The 14,531-nt window shown below is 35.5% G+C and overlaps 1 pseudogene; it reads left to right on the top strand.

Annotated features, from left to right (window-relative positions):
• Positions 1-11,322: 11,322 nt before the first annotated feature.
• On the top strand, positions 11,323-13,719 carry LOC117021487 (stress-70 protein, mitochondrial-like; annotated as a pseudogene).
• The last annotated feature ends 812 nt before the right edge of the window (positions 13,720-14,531 follow it).

The raw sequence follows: 14,531 nt of genomic DNA, 5'->3' as shown, positions 1-14,531 counted from the left end.
AAGAGCCTAAAATTAAAAAAAAAAAAAAGTATTGTTATGTGTATTTTGGGGACTTTACATTTTCCCTTTATTCAACTTTATTTTCTATATAGGACTTCTTCAACCATTTGAATTTAACTTAATCTCATTAAATAAAATTAATTGCCTCCCATAAAAAGTAAAATTAATTGTCTTGAATATTTTTATTAAATTTAATTTTTTCCTTTAATTTTTTTCATATACGGGAATATAAATGCCTATATTTCTTAATTTTGTTAATTGTTTATATCAATTATTTTTCCATTTAAATATTTTGCATTTATTCATGTATAATATGTATAATAAATTGTTTCCTAATATTAATATGGCTAGAGTAGGTTTTTCATGATGTTTAGTCTTTGCATAAAAATATATTTCATGATTTGAGTGATTGCATGTCAACACCGAAAAGGCATTTTTAAAAATTTCAGTCTTAAAGTTTGTTATTTTAATTGGCAAGCTTTTTTACAATTATTAATAGATTATTGAAATATTTAAAAGTGTTTTCCAGTCTATTATACTTTCTATTTATTTAGAGATTTTTTTTATGATTTTTTTCTCTCAATGCCTTTTATATACATTAATTTTGTTAAATTTTCCTGCATTACAGTCTTAGAAGTTATGCATTAGATTTTTATTATTTTGTTGATAAATCTTAAAACTTACAAGGCTATAGTTATTTAAAAGGCTAAAATTATCAGTGTCTTTACACTACTTAAAAACATTTCAAGGATCTTTGAAGTCTTCCACTTCAATTACCTATCTGAATTATAAACGTTATTGATGTTAAATATTTTAGTTCAATAATTTCCTGCTAAATTAATCATTAATATTATTATTCATATAGTTGATGAATACTTTTATTTTCCACACTTATAGAAGTTCCTGTGCTTCATATTGTTTTCTGCATCTTGGATTTAAAATTTGGTTTCAATTTCCTTATTTTGACAAACATTTTTTTTTAAAGGGACGCTAGGTATTAATATATTAGTGACAAAGTTATTGTTGTTTTGGTCTGAAAATATAATGATACTGAATGATCATTTACCTGAAAAAAAATGCTCAGTTATTTTTTTTCTTTTCACAACGTACAGGATATTCCAATCTCTTACTACTTCCATTTGTGACTTGGAGACATTAGTGTCAACCTAACTGGATTTCTGTTTGAGTAATATCTATTTCATTTCTGGCTGCTTTTAAGATCTTCTTTTTGTATTTGATGCTCTGTATTTTTAATGTGATATATCTAGTTGTGCATTTCTTACCATTCGCATAAATTTATATTTGTTAAGCTCACTGACACTGATGATTTATGTATTTTTATATACCATGGACTATTCTTAATTATTATCCTTTTGAATATTGCTTATTTCCTATTACCTCAAATTCAGAACTATATTTTATAATAACACCTAATAATCTCATCTGTTTCTAAATTTCACATATTAAAATCACTGTTATATTTTCAACTTGTCTATGATAACTTAGGGCTAACTGTTCAAATTTATATTTTAATTTACTAAATATTTTTTCCAGCTTTGTCTAATCTGCTGTTAAAATCTCTCTCTCTCTCTCTCTCTCTCTCTCTCTCCATATATATATATATATATATATATACACACACACACATATATATATCTACATCTAGATATAGATGTCATTTAGATGTCATTTAGATATAGATAGATAGATAGATAGATAGATAGATAGATAGATAGATATATCACACACACATGAACATACACACACAGTCAGACAATTAAGTTCACGAACTCATCCTAGAAAAAGTACTCATTGCTGAATATCACTACAGTCACCTTCAAAGTACTCCCCTTAGGAACCTGTGCACCGACACCAGGGCCTAGTACACCCTCCAAAGCAATTTTAGAACTCTTTTTCTGGAATGGCCATCGGAGCTGTCATTGTATTATCCCTGATGTCCTGAATGTCACTGAAATATCTTCCTTTCAATATTTCCTTTACCTTCGGGTAAATAAACAAGTCACTGGGGGCCAGATCAGGTGAATAGGGAAGGTGTTCCAATATAGTTATCTGTTTACTGGCTAAAAATTCCCTCACAGTGCTGTGTGAGCTGGTGCATTCTCGTGATACAAGGGCCATGGATTGTTGGTGAAACATTCAGATCATCTAACTTTTTCACACAGCCTTTTCAGCACTTCCAAAAAGTAAAATGGTTAACTGTTTGTACAGTTGGTACAAATTCATAATGAGTAATCCCTCTGATATTAAGAAAAAGGTTAACAACATCATTGCAACAAGTTCACTAATTTAATTTTCAGATCTTGCATGAGCGCTTATGTGTGAGATATACCGTGTTTCCCCAAAAATAAAACCTAGCCAGACAATCGGCTCTAATGCATCTTTTAGAGCAAAAATGAACATAAAACATGGTCTTATTTTACTAATATATGAATGGGTCTTATATAATAAATATAACAAAATACAATATCGGGTCTTATTTTACTATAAGACCGGGTATAATATAATATAATATAATATAATATAATATAATATAATATAATATAATAATACTGAGTCTTATATTAATTTTTTTCTCCAAAAGACACATTAGAGTTGATTGTCTAGCTAGGTCTTATTTTCAGGGAAGAAGGGTATATATAATGACATATATGATATAGATATATAATTATATGTACACATACGGCGACAGACATGGAAAGAGATTGTGTATGTGTGCATGTACTTTTATAGGTGCTTTCAAAAAATTGTTACTGTTCTTTGGTATAATGTTCTCATTATTTGTTATGTTTCCTTTATTTTCAGTTTAAATAACTTTTAAAACTTAAAATTGTCACTTCTAATTCTGTCTTTTTAATTATGGTGACATTTTCACAACTTCTTCTGCTTAAAATCTCAACTTCAGGTTGAGACTTAGTTAACAATTTTTATTTTCCTCCTATTTTCAAATCCTTCTTTTATAATTATAGTCATTTATAAATATTCATTTTATAATATGTGTGATAATTCTATAATTTGAAGTTCTTGGTGGCTTTTTTTCAGCTGTGTTTTTCATCGTTAATGCTTATCTTTGCTGGAATATTTCCCATTGTTTATTAAAAAATGTATTGTAAACATAAGGCTTTTCTGTTGGAATTTTGTGTGATCATATTTGATTGTGTAGCTTTCCTGAGAGGCATTGCATTAGTTGTTTCCTGGTATCCCAGACACATTACACACTTGAAATATTATTTTTATTTGGAATACATTTTTCTTGATTTGAGGTGTTCTAGAACATGAAGGTAATACTAAAACTAATGTCAAGTCCACCTAAGAGTAGAGTTCTTGGCATTCACTTTCATAAGAATTTTTTTTTCCTTTCCTCAAATAATTAGCCAACTCCATCAGAATCGATATTTTCATTGCAAGATCATTATTTTTTCATAGTCTATCATTTCAGTAAAGTTGTAACCCTTTGAAAATCTTGGGCTTCAGAGGCATCCCAGATTGTAATTCCCAGATTACACAGTCATAAAATCTTTTATCCCATCCCTGCTTGAACTGTTACTTAAAGCCTGTATTTTTTACACATAAGCAAAGCCTATTCTAAATGAGCATAAATTTCCTTCCTTCTTTCCTTCCTTCCTTCCTTCCTCTCCTCTTCCTCTTCCTGCCCCTCCTCCTCTTCCTTCTCTCTGTCTCATTTAACCCTGGGATTTGCTACTTTCTTCTGAGATCAGCCATGCATTTAAAGATAATTTTTAAAACATATTTTATCAACATTTACAAGTATTATTTTATTGTAGGGTTTTCAGGATGTCTACCTAACCATGTTATTAAAAACAAAGGAAATCTGGGGACAATTTTAGGTACTTGATCTCTCAGAAGAACAGAAACACAAACAAACACAAACAAAATACAAACGTTTTGCCCAATCTGTTAAAATTATGTATTTGATACATCTCTGATAATTAAATGTAAATAAAACCTATTTAATTTCATAAGCTTAAGAAAAGGTGAAGAGCTAGTATTGATTTTTCTTACTGTTTAAAGTATTTCAACCATGACATCTTTTTGCAACAATATCCTGATAACTCAACCTTTATATTTTCCTCTTCTGTGCATTTGTCATAAAATACAATAGTCTTCTTATAAAACCATCTTAATTTAAGAAGGAAGAAAATATTCCTTATATTTGGAGTATTTGTGATTAGATGACACTACCGAAAGCCCCAAATCAAAGTTATAGCAAGTACAATGCAATTTGAAATGGCTGAGGCTAATTCTCAGTAATAAAAAAGTTTCTTCATATTGCATTACTTTAAAAAACTACATTTATTAGTGACCATCAAGATAAAACTGACAACTATAATAAAAAGCTAATATAAGAGATGTATCGAGAATGCCATTCTATATCTGTATTTGTACACATAATTCAATTCTAAAAATTGAATTGTAACCTTACTCTAGCCTTTCCTAAAGCAGAAAACCATACATAAATCCTGACATTGTCCCTAAATCATAACATATGTTTATAGCGGTTTGAAGTTAACCAAGTACTTTTTCTTCAATATTCTCATTTGATTTGATCCACTGATTATTTTTGTGTTGTAGACAAACGGAGGTATTATCATGTATACAAATGAGAGACCTGAACTTCAGAAATATGGATTAAATCCTCAGGGCGTCTTATTTCTATAACGAGGATGAGGAAAAGAGGTTTTGCAGTCACTGTCTGCCTTACATCATAAAATAACAGACTGTTCAAGTGTGCTGTGCTTTCAGGCATACTTTGCAGGGGTCTGTCTAATAACGAGACGGCAACAGAATGACACTAGTAACAGGAATGCATGTTCTTTCAGCATAACTCTACAACTAATCAATAGAGTAAATGTACTGTTGCATTATTGATTTGGATTTAGTAAGCAAATTCTAGATAAGAAATCATGTTTAAAGCTAAAATACTTTCTGTTATGATCAGAGCTAAATGTAATAACTAATATAACTGCATTTTTTGGAGTATTGCTGCTTTTGTTATGAATTTTATTAAACATTTTTTTTAATGGACACTGGTTATTTAAATACTCCCTATAAAGAGCAATGCTTACTGGTTTTCTTTTATCTCTTACATTTTTTTCTTTCTTTCATCCTTGCTTCCTCTTATTTTTAAATCAAGCTGCATGACAACAAGGAAAAGGGCCAAAATTAAAATACAATGACATTTTAACGGTAATATTATATGAAAAAATTTCAGAGTTGGAAACAATTATAAAAGCAAGTGTGATGTATTATGTTCTCGTCTTTATCTAAAATCATTAGAAGTGTCTACAAAGAGAAGGAAGTACCAATGGCAATATGATAATAAAAAAAAGAAAACATTTTTATTTTAAATAGTACTAACAAACTCTTTGTTTCGTATCTTTCTCTTATTTACGTATTTATTTATTTATTTATTTATTTATTTTTTATTGTGCTCTCAGTAAAGAATAATGGTTTCCATCATTAAAGTCATTACCCATTGGGGGACCTAAGCAGATGTGTTACTGAGGTGAACACAATGATGTTAATGTCCCTGTGTCCCATACGGTATTGTATATTCAGTGATAGGTTATAGTTCCTCAAAATTATGTATTAAATATCTGAATGCCAAATGATAAATCAACTATAGGAAAAAAATAAATTCTTTATCCTGCAATGTTTGATGAGAATACATAGTAAAACAAAGTCTGAAAACAGAGTATAATATTTTTCTCTATTGACATGCAAACATAAATAATGAACTGTATACCTACATTAGTAAGATGTATATAAGTTTTTATATAGATATTAATTATAAGGCATGCATGTGTACTACATATGTGTAGGAACATATAAATGGTCAATATGTTAGAATAGTATTACTTGGACTTCACTTTATATAGTTATAAAAGTGAAATTTTTAGTGGGGCTATAATTTGGTAAAACTCAAGGTGTGAACGGGAATGCAAATGTCTACTCCGTTACCTAGCCATTCCACTCCTAGGTTATCCAAGATAAATGAAAGGATATGTAAATATAAGGACTTGCACATGAATATATTCATAGTAGTGTTATATATAATATCCCCATACTGAAAACAACCTAAATGTTTTTCAATAGGTAAATGAATAAACAAACTGTACTATATCTACACAATGAAATGCTACTCACCGATAAAAATGAATGGACTATTAATACAGAAAACAAAGATGAATTTCAAAATAATTATGCCAAGTGGAAAAAGTAGAAAAAAAGAGAGTAGGTACAGTATGTTACCAATTATATAAACTAAAAAGTGCAAAGTGATCTAGAGTTGACAACAGATCAATTGTTGCTGGAGCTGCTGCTGGAGGAAGAAGAGAGGGAGTGGGAACAGAAAGGGGTGTGAGGAAGAGTTTCCAAAGGATCATGAGGAAACTGTTGTGGATGATAGATATATTCTTTATTTCGATGCAGGTGATGGTTTCAATGCATATACTGATTTGAAAATGTATTGAAGTGTATATTGTAAGTGTATGTGGTTTATTATATGTCAACAACACTTCATTAAAGTTGTTGTAAAAATATAAAACCCAGCCCAAATGCCAGACCCTTCCATTCACTTCTCAGATAGAACTGTTTCAGTTGTATTCAACTTCATACAACTGATTTTTAAGAGACTACACAGGTTACACAATCTCTCTTAAAAATTGTCTGTGGAAATCTCTTTGAGGTATCTCTGAATTGCTCAAGAGTAAATCCGGTCAGCATCCCTACAAAGGCTCCAGCAGTTTTTCCTTCAGAATTTTTGTTTCAATCTATGAGGCACCAGGACAGCTGCCCCTGCGGGGTGCCATGCTGCTCTTGCATGATACTACACCTCCAGTTAAGAGAACTCCCCTCCCTGACTGACTGTCTCAGGCAGGATTTGGCTACAGGAAGGAGAAGCCATTTCATCTATTTCAAGCGGAAAAGAAAAAAAAAAAAATTACTACGAAGGCATTATACACTAACATTATTAGAAGGGTTACATGAGTGCTATATTGAGAAGATTCTAGACTAAACCTGTATAGAAAGGTGGGAATAAGAAAACTATTACTGGAACTCTGGCCTTATATTACATATTGTACGTATGCAGGTATGATCCATAGATCAGAGACATATTATCTGTGCTGACTCAAAAGACTTTCAATGTCAACAAAGCTAGTGATTGAATACTGGTAGGTTGTTGCAAAACCCCCCAATTTCCTCATGCTTCCCAATAAGCAGGGAGGGGGAGGTAGTAAGTGTAACAGGATGTCCTTTGACTCACTTCTGTCTTCCTGGTTTTATGGAGTTGTTTATATTTAGTAAAACCTGATTCACCACCAATTCTCTAGACATTTCCCAGACTCTGTGAGAGGCAGTTTGGGAAGCTATATCATAGCAGAGAGATTAGAGATGCTGAGTGCCATCCAGGATGCCCACTAAATGACCCATATCTACCACATACCAGTTAAAGCTTCCGTGTTGCCTAAATGGGAACTGTGCTATCAGGGATGTCTGAATTGAAGAAGTTGCACTGAATTCCTCCAGAAGAGAGAATGGCATTTTTCCTCCGCTTTGATCTTGATATTTTCCCACAAGAATATCAAAGCAGCATTAGTTGTGATCATATGCCTTAAAAGATGTTTAATGAAGCAGTACTATTAAATTCTACCTTCTTACTCTACGATATAGTTATGAATCTAAGAAGAGATGTATATGGAACTTAGACAAATCTTAATGATAAACTCCATACTGCTCTCTGAATTTTTCCTTAACACTGCAGGTTTTTGTCAGTGAGTCATGTTTATTTCCTTAATTTTCGGTTATTGTAATTCTTATCCTCCATAGCAATTTATCAGTATTTTAAAGAGTTTGGCAGACCATGTTTCCTAAAATGACACAACAATAATTCCCATTCCTTGTGTTCTTTTGTGATGTCTATTTCACTATGACCAACAGAATTAAAAGATATTGGCATTCTGGGACTTTTAAGACCAAGTGTCCATCTTCGTTTCCTAGAGGAAGACTCCCAACATGCAAGGAATTGTGAAACCACCATGCTGTGAGAAACCCCAAGCTAGCCATAGAGGCCATGTGGAGAGAGAGAAAGAGATAACTAACCGCTCTGAACTATTGTCGTCATTTCAACTGAGTCAAAGACACATGGGAAAGTAACCATTTTGAAAATGTCAGGCCCCTGTGTCAGCACAGTGGCAACCCACGTGCAGCAGAGAATAGTTGTCCCTAGTACTCACCACCCAATAGAGTGGAAGTGTCTGACATTAAACTTTTGATTGCTAAGACCTCCATTATAAAATGCATTCATTTTGAATAAACATATTGCCAGTTGTACAACACAGCTACCAGCAAAACAACCAGATAAGGAATTAGGCTGCCTATGGAAGAGAGACTATTCTGTGACTTTATGCTATTTGCCCCTTGAGCTGGACCCAGACCAAAACGGAGATTGCTTATTGAAAAATCCCCTTAGAGACTGTCTGTCATAACTAATGTTCATTCTGACATAAATCAGCACCCTTCCCTTTTCTCCTGCTATGAGCTGGTTCCTGGAATAGGTTGTTGTCCTGACATGGTTAAGCATATAAAGTTATTTCCACACCTGGTAGCATTTGTGTACTAGTACCTATAACTACCCCCCTTTCAACCCCAAATAATTCTCTGGTCCTGACAAGCAGCACAGAGAATATCCATTTCAAACTCACCTTCTATGCACATTTCCCTTAATAAAATCTGTTAGTTGCCAAACTCGAGGGGCCTGCTTCTTTCTTTGGTGTTTCCTTGCCCTCCACTTAATAAGGTAGATTTCCAGTCTCAGGGTTTTCCCTAGGTCTGAGTCTACTAACACTACCCCCACCCAAGAAAGCCCCCTCTTTCTGAAAGCCCTAGGAAACCTAGATAACTGCATGAGTGTCCCCACCTTTCTCTTCCTGTGCATGAATTCCCACTTCTATGCTTAATATTAGCCAATTCAGAGTGAACCTGCAAAACCCTAGATACTCCAGCTTTGGACGCCAATAAAGGCAGAGCCGAGGTCTGTTCTCTCTCTCTCTCTCTCTCTCTCTCTCTCTCTCTCTCTCTCTCTCTCTCTCTCTCTCTCTCTCTCTCTCCAGGACTTGTGAGTAATAAATATTGTTCCTCAAAGTCCCCTGATGGTTTCTGCTGCAGTGTGTCCTGCAATTATAAGAACTGCAAGGGTGGGCCCAACCACAACCCTGGCTCTAGTGGGAGAGATATCTGTGGGGGCTCCCAACACGTAACACTGTCTGGGCCCAGCTGGTAGCATCACTATCAACAGGCCGGGACCAATGCCCACATTTAAGTAAGAAACAGGAGCCACAACAAATAATGATTATTGTTTTAAGCCCCTCAACCCCACAGACCTGAAAATAAAACTAAAATAAATTAAAAAAAAAAAAAACACTTCAGCTACATTTTTAATACAAATAAAATATGATTTTATGATTTTAACATAATAAATAAGAAATCTATACTGATATTTTAAAAGCAGGACTATATTTCAGGGATTTTATCACTTTAGATTAAAAGGTATTTTAAAAACATTCTTTCATGAATTACAGTATTTTAAGCATTTGTTTTTTAATGTTCTAACATATTACTGGAGTTCTGATATTTCTTATCTGAACTGTTTATTGTTCAAGTTATTGATATTATAAGGATATTATCAAATTATGTAATTAGGAATAAAATTTGGTTTGTAACCTCTATTAGTGCCAAAGTTAAGAGACGAGGCTATATTTCACTTCCGCTGTGTTTTAAGATGAAAAATTATCAACTTATAAGTGACCTTCAGTTGCCGAAATAAAAGGAGAGGGTAAAATGCTGTATCAAAACCAGCTTTCCTTGCAACTAGCAGTCCTGAGAAAATGAAAAGACACGGTCACATATTTAAAACACATTTTAAAATCATTTAAAACTGTGACGGTAGAAATCCACTAAGTTCTGTGGAAGTCCAATAAACTCTAGGAGCATTTTTGTTTGCATTAAAAATTACAAATTTTATGTATGTTCAAATATCTTTAAGTCAGTACTGAAAAATTGGCGAATGGTGAATAAATTTAACTGCAATCCCTCTCTATTGAGGGGTCTACTGAATCAAAGAAGACGGTTAGGTCAGTGTAATAACTTTGGTTCTCTTGGGGCTGACAGGAAAGCTTGAGCTTTCTCTTTTTTTAGGATCATTTACTAAGAAACTGACTTGCATTGGCAGTGAATTTCTGAATCCTGATGAGACAGGAAAGAATATCTCCCTTTGGATCGACTCTCTTCTGGCATGTCTGAAAAATCCACTGTTAGCCTGAGGAATAAAGTTACCACGCATTACTAAATTCCCAACAGAAAGAAATTATTCCTGGGGGAAGTCTGTAACATTTAATTGGAGCACATTTGACAAGATTCCTTTCTCTCATTATAGGCTAATACTATCATAGTGTTCAGAGAGCCCTTTGAAAAACATATTAGTGCTCTAGGCCACTCCCTGCCCCTCCCTATAGATAAGGCTGACTGGTCTGAAATAACCTTTGAAGGACTAGGCTGACAGCTTCAGATAAAAGTGTTTCTAATATATAGGACAGGGCTGGGAGGGAATGAACTGACTGTGAGGCCAGGAAAGAAAGCAAAGGTTGAGGGAAATTAGCGAGGAGTGCTGCAGAGAAGTTCTCCATTACACTTTCTTATCTGGGCTTATTAAAAGTTTGCCTAACTCTAGCTAGCAGAATCTAAAATAAATACATTGTTAATATAGCATTTAGAAAGCAACAATAATGAATATATGTGAAAACGGACCAATATATCACAAATTCTAGGGAAATCAAGAAAGCTGCTGATGCTGACTACTGCTACTTAATTATTATCTTCCCATTACCATTAACCTTTGCTACAGTGCTGTTAGGCAAATGTTCTGTCCTCCGAATTCTAAGACAAACCCATTTTTAAAAGGTATTTCGTAATGGCTTTCCAGAGAATTTGGGAAATCTGAGATTTTACCTAAAATGTTAATTTTCTATCCTAGTTAAATTCTGCAATTTTAAAATACATGCATGCACACTATTGGGAAAGGATCCTAATCCCAAAGTTTTAAGGTGAAATATTTCAGTGTTAAATAGAAATAGAATAATCATGGCCTTTTCAATAATATACATGATAGGTTTTTCCACCCCCTCACCATCCACACCACCTCCTTCCCCCTCCCCCCTTCCCCAGTGCAGCTCCTGGCTGTCCCAGCGCCTCTTTGCTGCCTGGTACTCCCAGCATGTAGCTACCATGATTAGTGCCAGCTGAGGCATGGCTGCCCATCTCATCACAGCTGCAGTCTCCTGGGGCCCCACAGTCACCTGCCACCATGATGGCTGGAATAGCCTTAGTAATGAGATTTTTAGATTTGTTTCAAGGCAGGATTATGCATCAGAAGCAATCAAGGGAGCAGTTGTTGGTATTGATGTGGGTACTACCGACTCCTTTGTGGCAGTTATGGAAGGTAAACAAGCAAAGGTGCTGGAGAACCACCCCTTCAGCTGTGGCCTTTACAACAGATGGTGAGTGACTTATTGGCATGCCAGCCAAGCAACAAACTATTACCAATCCAAACAACACATCTATACCACCAAAAGTCTCATTGACCAGCTATATGATAACCCTGAAGTCCAGAAAGGCATTAAGAAGTTCCCTTTTAAATTATCTATGCCTCCAATGGTGATGCCTGGGTTGAAGCCCATGGAAAACTCTATTCTCCAAGTCAGACTAGAGCATTTGTGTTGATGAAGATGAAAAAGAGTGCAGAAAATTACTTGGGGCATACAGCAAAAATGCTGTGATCACAGTCCCAGCTTATTTCAATGACTCTCAAAGACAGGCCATGAAGAATGCTGCCAGATAGCTGTACTAAATGTGCTTCAGGTAATTAATGAATCCACAGCTGCTGCTCTGGCCAATGGTCTAGACAAATCAAAAGACAAAGTCATTGCTGTATATGATTTAGGTGGTAGAACGTTTGATATTTCTATCCTGGAAATTCAGAAAGGAGTACTGAGGTGAAGTCCACCAATGGAAATACATTTCTCAGGTGGGGAAGTGTGGGGACAGAGTCCCAGAGAGCAGTTTCCAGGCTCTCAGCCTCACGTGGAAAGGTGCTGGCTCGGTTATTAGATGGCCATCAGCTGTAATCAGATGGCCATTCACTGTGGCTGGGTGGTCATCAGCTTTTACTGGTTAGCCATTAGCCACTAATATAACTGCTGTGGCTACTCTGGCAAGGGGGTGGGTTGGTTGGCAGAGAAGCGGATGGCAAATTGTGGTTCCTGCTTCCTGTGTCTCCAACCCAACCACCAGCGAGAATATAGTGGTATGACTCCCCTATTTGTGGCTCCGTTGGTATTCCTTTTTGGCCTCACCATATCCTGCGTTCTGGTGCGGGAAGCAGGAATTGAGTCCCTGCATGACAGAAAGACTTTGACCAAGCCTTGTTACCATGCATTCATTGTGAAGGAGTTCAAAAGAGAGACAAGGGTTGATTTGACCAAACACAACATGGCACTTGAAAGGGTCCGGGAAGCTGCTGAGAATGTTATGTGTGAACTCTCCTCATCTGGACAGAACGGCATCAACTTGCCATATCTTACAATGGATGCTTCTGGACCCAAGCAGTTGAATATGAAGCTGACCCAGGCTCAATGTGAGGGGACTGTCATTGAGTTAATCAGGAGGACCATCGCCCCATGCCAAAAAGCCATGAAAGATGCAGAAGTCAGCAAGAGTGACATAAGAGAAGGGATCTCGGCATGACTAGAATACCCAAGTTCCAGCAGACTGTGCAGGAGCTCTTTGGCTGAGCCCCAAATAAAGTTCTCAGTCCTGATGAGGCTGTGGCCATTGGAGCTACCATTCAGGGAGGTGTGTGGGCCAGTGATGTCACAGAATTGCTGCTCCTGGCTGTCATTCCCCTTTCTCTGGGTATTGAGACTTGAGGAGGTATGTTTACCAAACTTGTTAAAAGGGATACTGCTATTTCAACCAAGAAAAGCCAGGTGTTTTCTATGGCTGCTCATGGTCACACTCAAGTGGAGATTAAAATATATTAGGATGAGAGAGATGGTTGGAGACAACAAATTTGTTGGACAGTTTACTTTGATTGGCATCCTCCCAGCCCCTTGTGGAGTCCCTCTGATTGAAGTCCCTCTGATTGAAGTTATATTTGACATTGATGCCAATAGTATCATGCATGTTTCTGCCAAAGATAAGGGTGCAAGATGTGAACAGTAGATTGTGTTCTAGTGTTCTAGTGTGGTAAGCAAAGATAATAAAAATATAGCTAATATTGCAGAGAAGTATGCTAATGAAGACAGGCAAAAGAAGGAATGAGTTGAAGCAGTTCATATAGCTGAAGGAATTATTCATGACACAGAAAGCAAGATGGCAGAACTCAAGGACCAACTGCTTGCTGATGAGTGCAACAAGCTAAAGAAGAGAGATTTCCAAAATGAGGGAACTCCTGGCTCGAAAAGATAGTGAAACTGGAGAACACATAAGGCAGGGAGCATTTTCCCTTTAGGAAGCATCATTGAAGCTCTTCGAAATGACAAACCAAAGATGGCATTTGGGTGACAAGGCTCTGGAAGTTCTGGCTCTAGGGAACAAAAGGAAGATCAAAAGGAGGAGAAATAGTGGTAGCAGTAAACTTTGGAGCCAAAGGACAACATTATGATGTTTGGGAATGAAGGGACTTCCTGAGCAGAAATGGACAAACCAATATTTTACTGTGCTTTTGCAGCATTCTACATGTAATTTCCTTAATATGTAAATTTAGTGATGCTCATTTAATGAGTGATAATTCCAACAGCACAAAGTTCACAATGTTCTGTCCTCCGCCTATCATTATTTTTCAGTTGCACGTAAAAGAGGGGAAGATGATTTCTTAACTATGATAAAAATTTAACACTGTCTTGTGCTGAAGTAACCATATTTTCCAGGCGTGAAACCATCTCACACATAGTAATGAAGGTAGTCAGAGACCTGGAATGAAACCATGTTGGGGATGAGATAGTTCTAGTTAGTGAGTATTGCTGTACCAGCCTGTGTGGTAAATGGTATTCTGCAGCTGAGGCCTTACAAGGAAAGCTAGCTGTGCCACATTCAGAGGTAGAACAGGAGGAGCCAGATCAATAAGAAGCTAAACTAGCTATTTATGTTATGTATAGCTTTTAAAACAAGGTCGTAAGACTTCCTAATTTTCCTAAGGCATACTTTTCTAGCTACCTTCTGGCCTTTGTCCGGTACCTGTATCCTTGACTGTTCTTTTTGATCCATTCTGGATTTTTAAAACAAATAAATATGAAAAGAAAAAAAAAAAACACACACACACACACACACACACACACACGCAAGAACACACTGGGGGGTACCAAAAAAAAAAAGTATCCAAATTTTAAGAAAGGAAAAAACGGTATTAATTGTAATACTCAATATATACCAATAAC

This window comes from Rhinolophus ferrumequinum, chromosome 4 (assembly GCF_004115265.2).
Source record: "Rhinolophus ferrumequinum isolate MPI-CBG mRhiFer1 chromosome 4, mRhiFer1_v1.p, whole genome shotgun sequence".
Taxonomy (NCBI): Eukaryota; Metazoa; Chordata; class Mammalia; order Chiroptera; family Rhinolophidae; genus Rhinolophus; species Rhinolophus ferrumequinum.
This window is presented reverse-complemented; position numbering and strand designations above follow the sequence as displayed.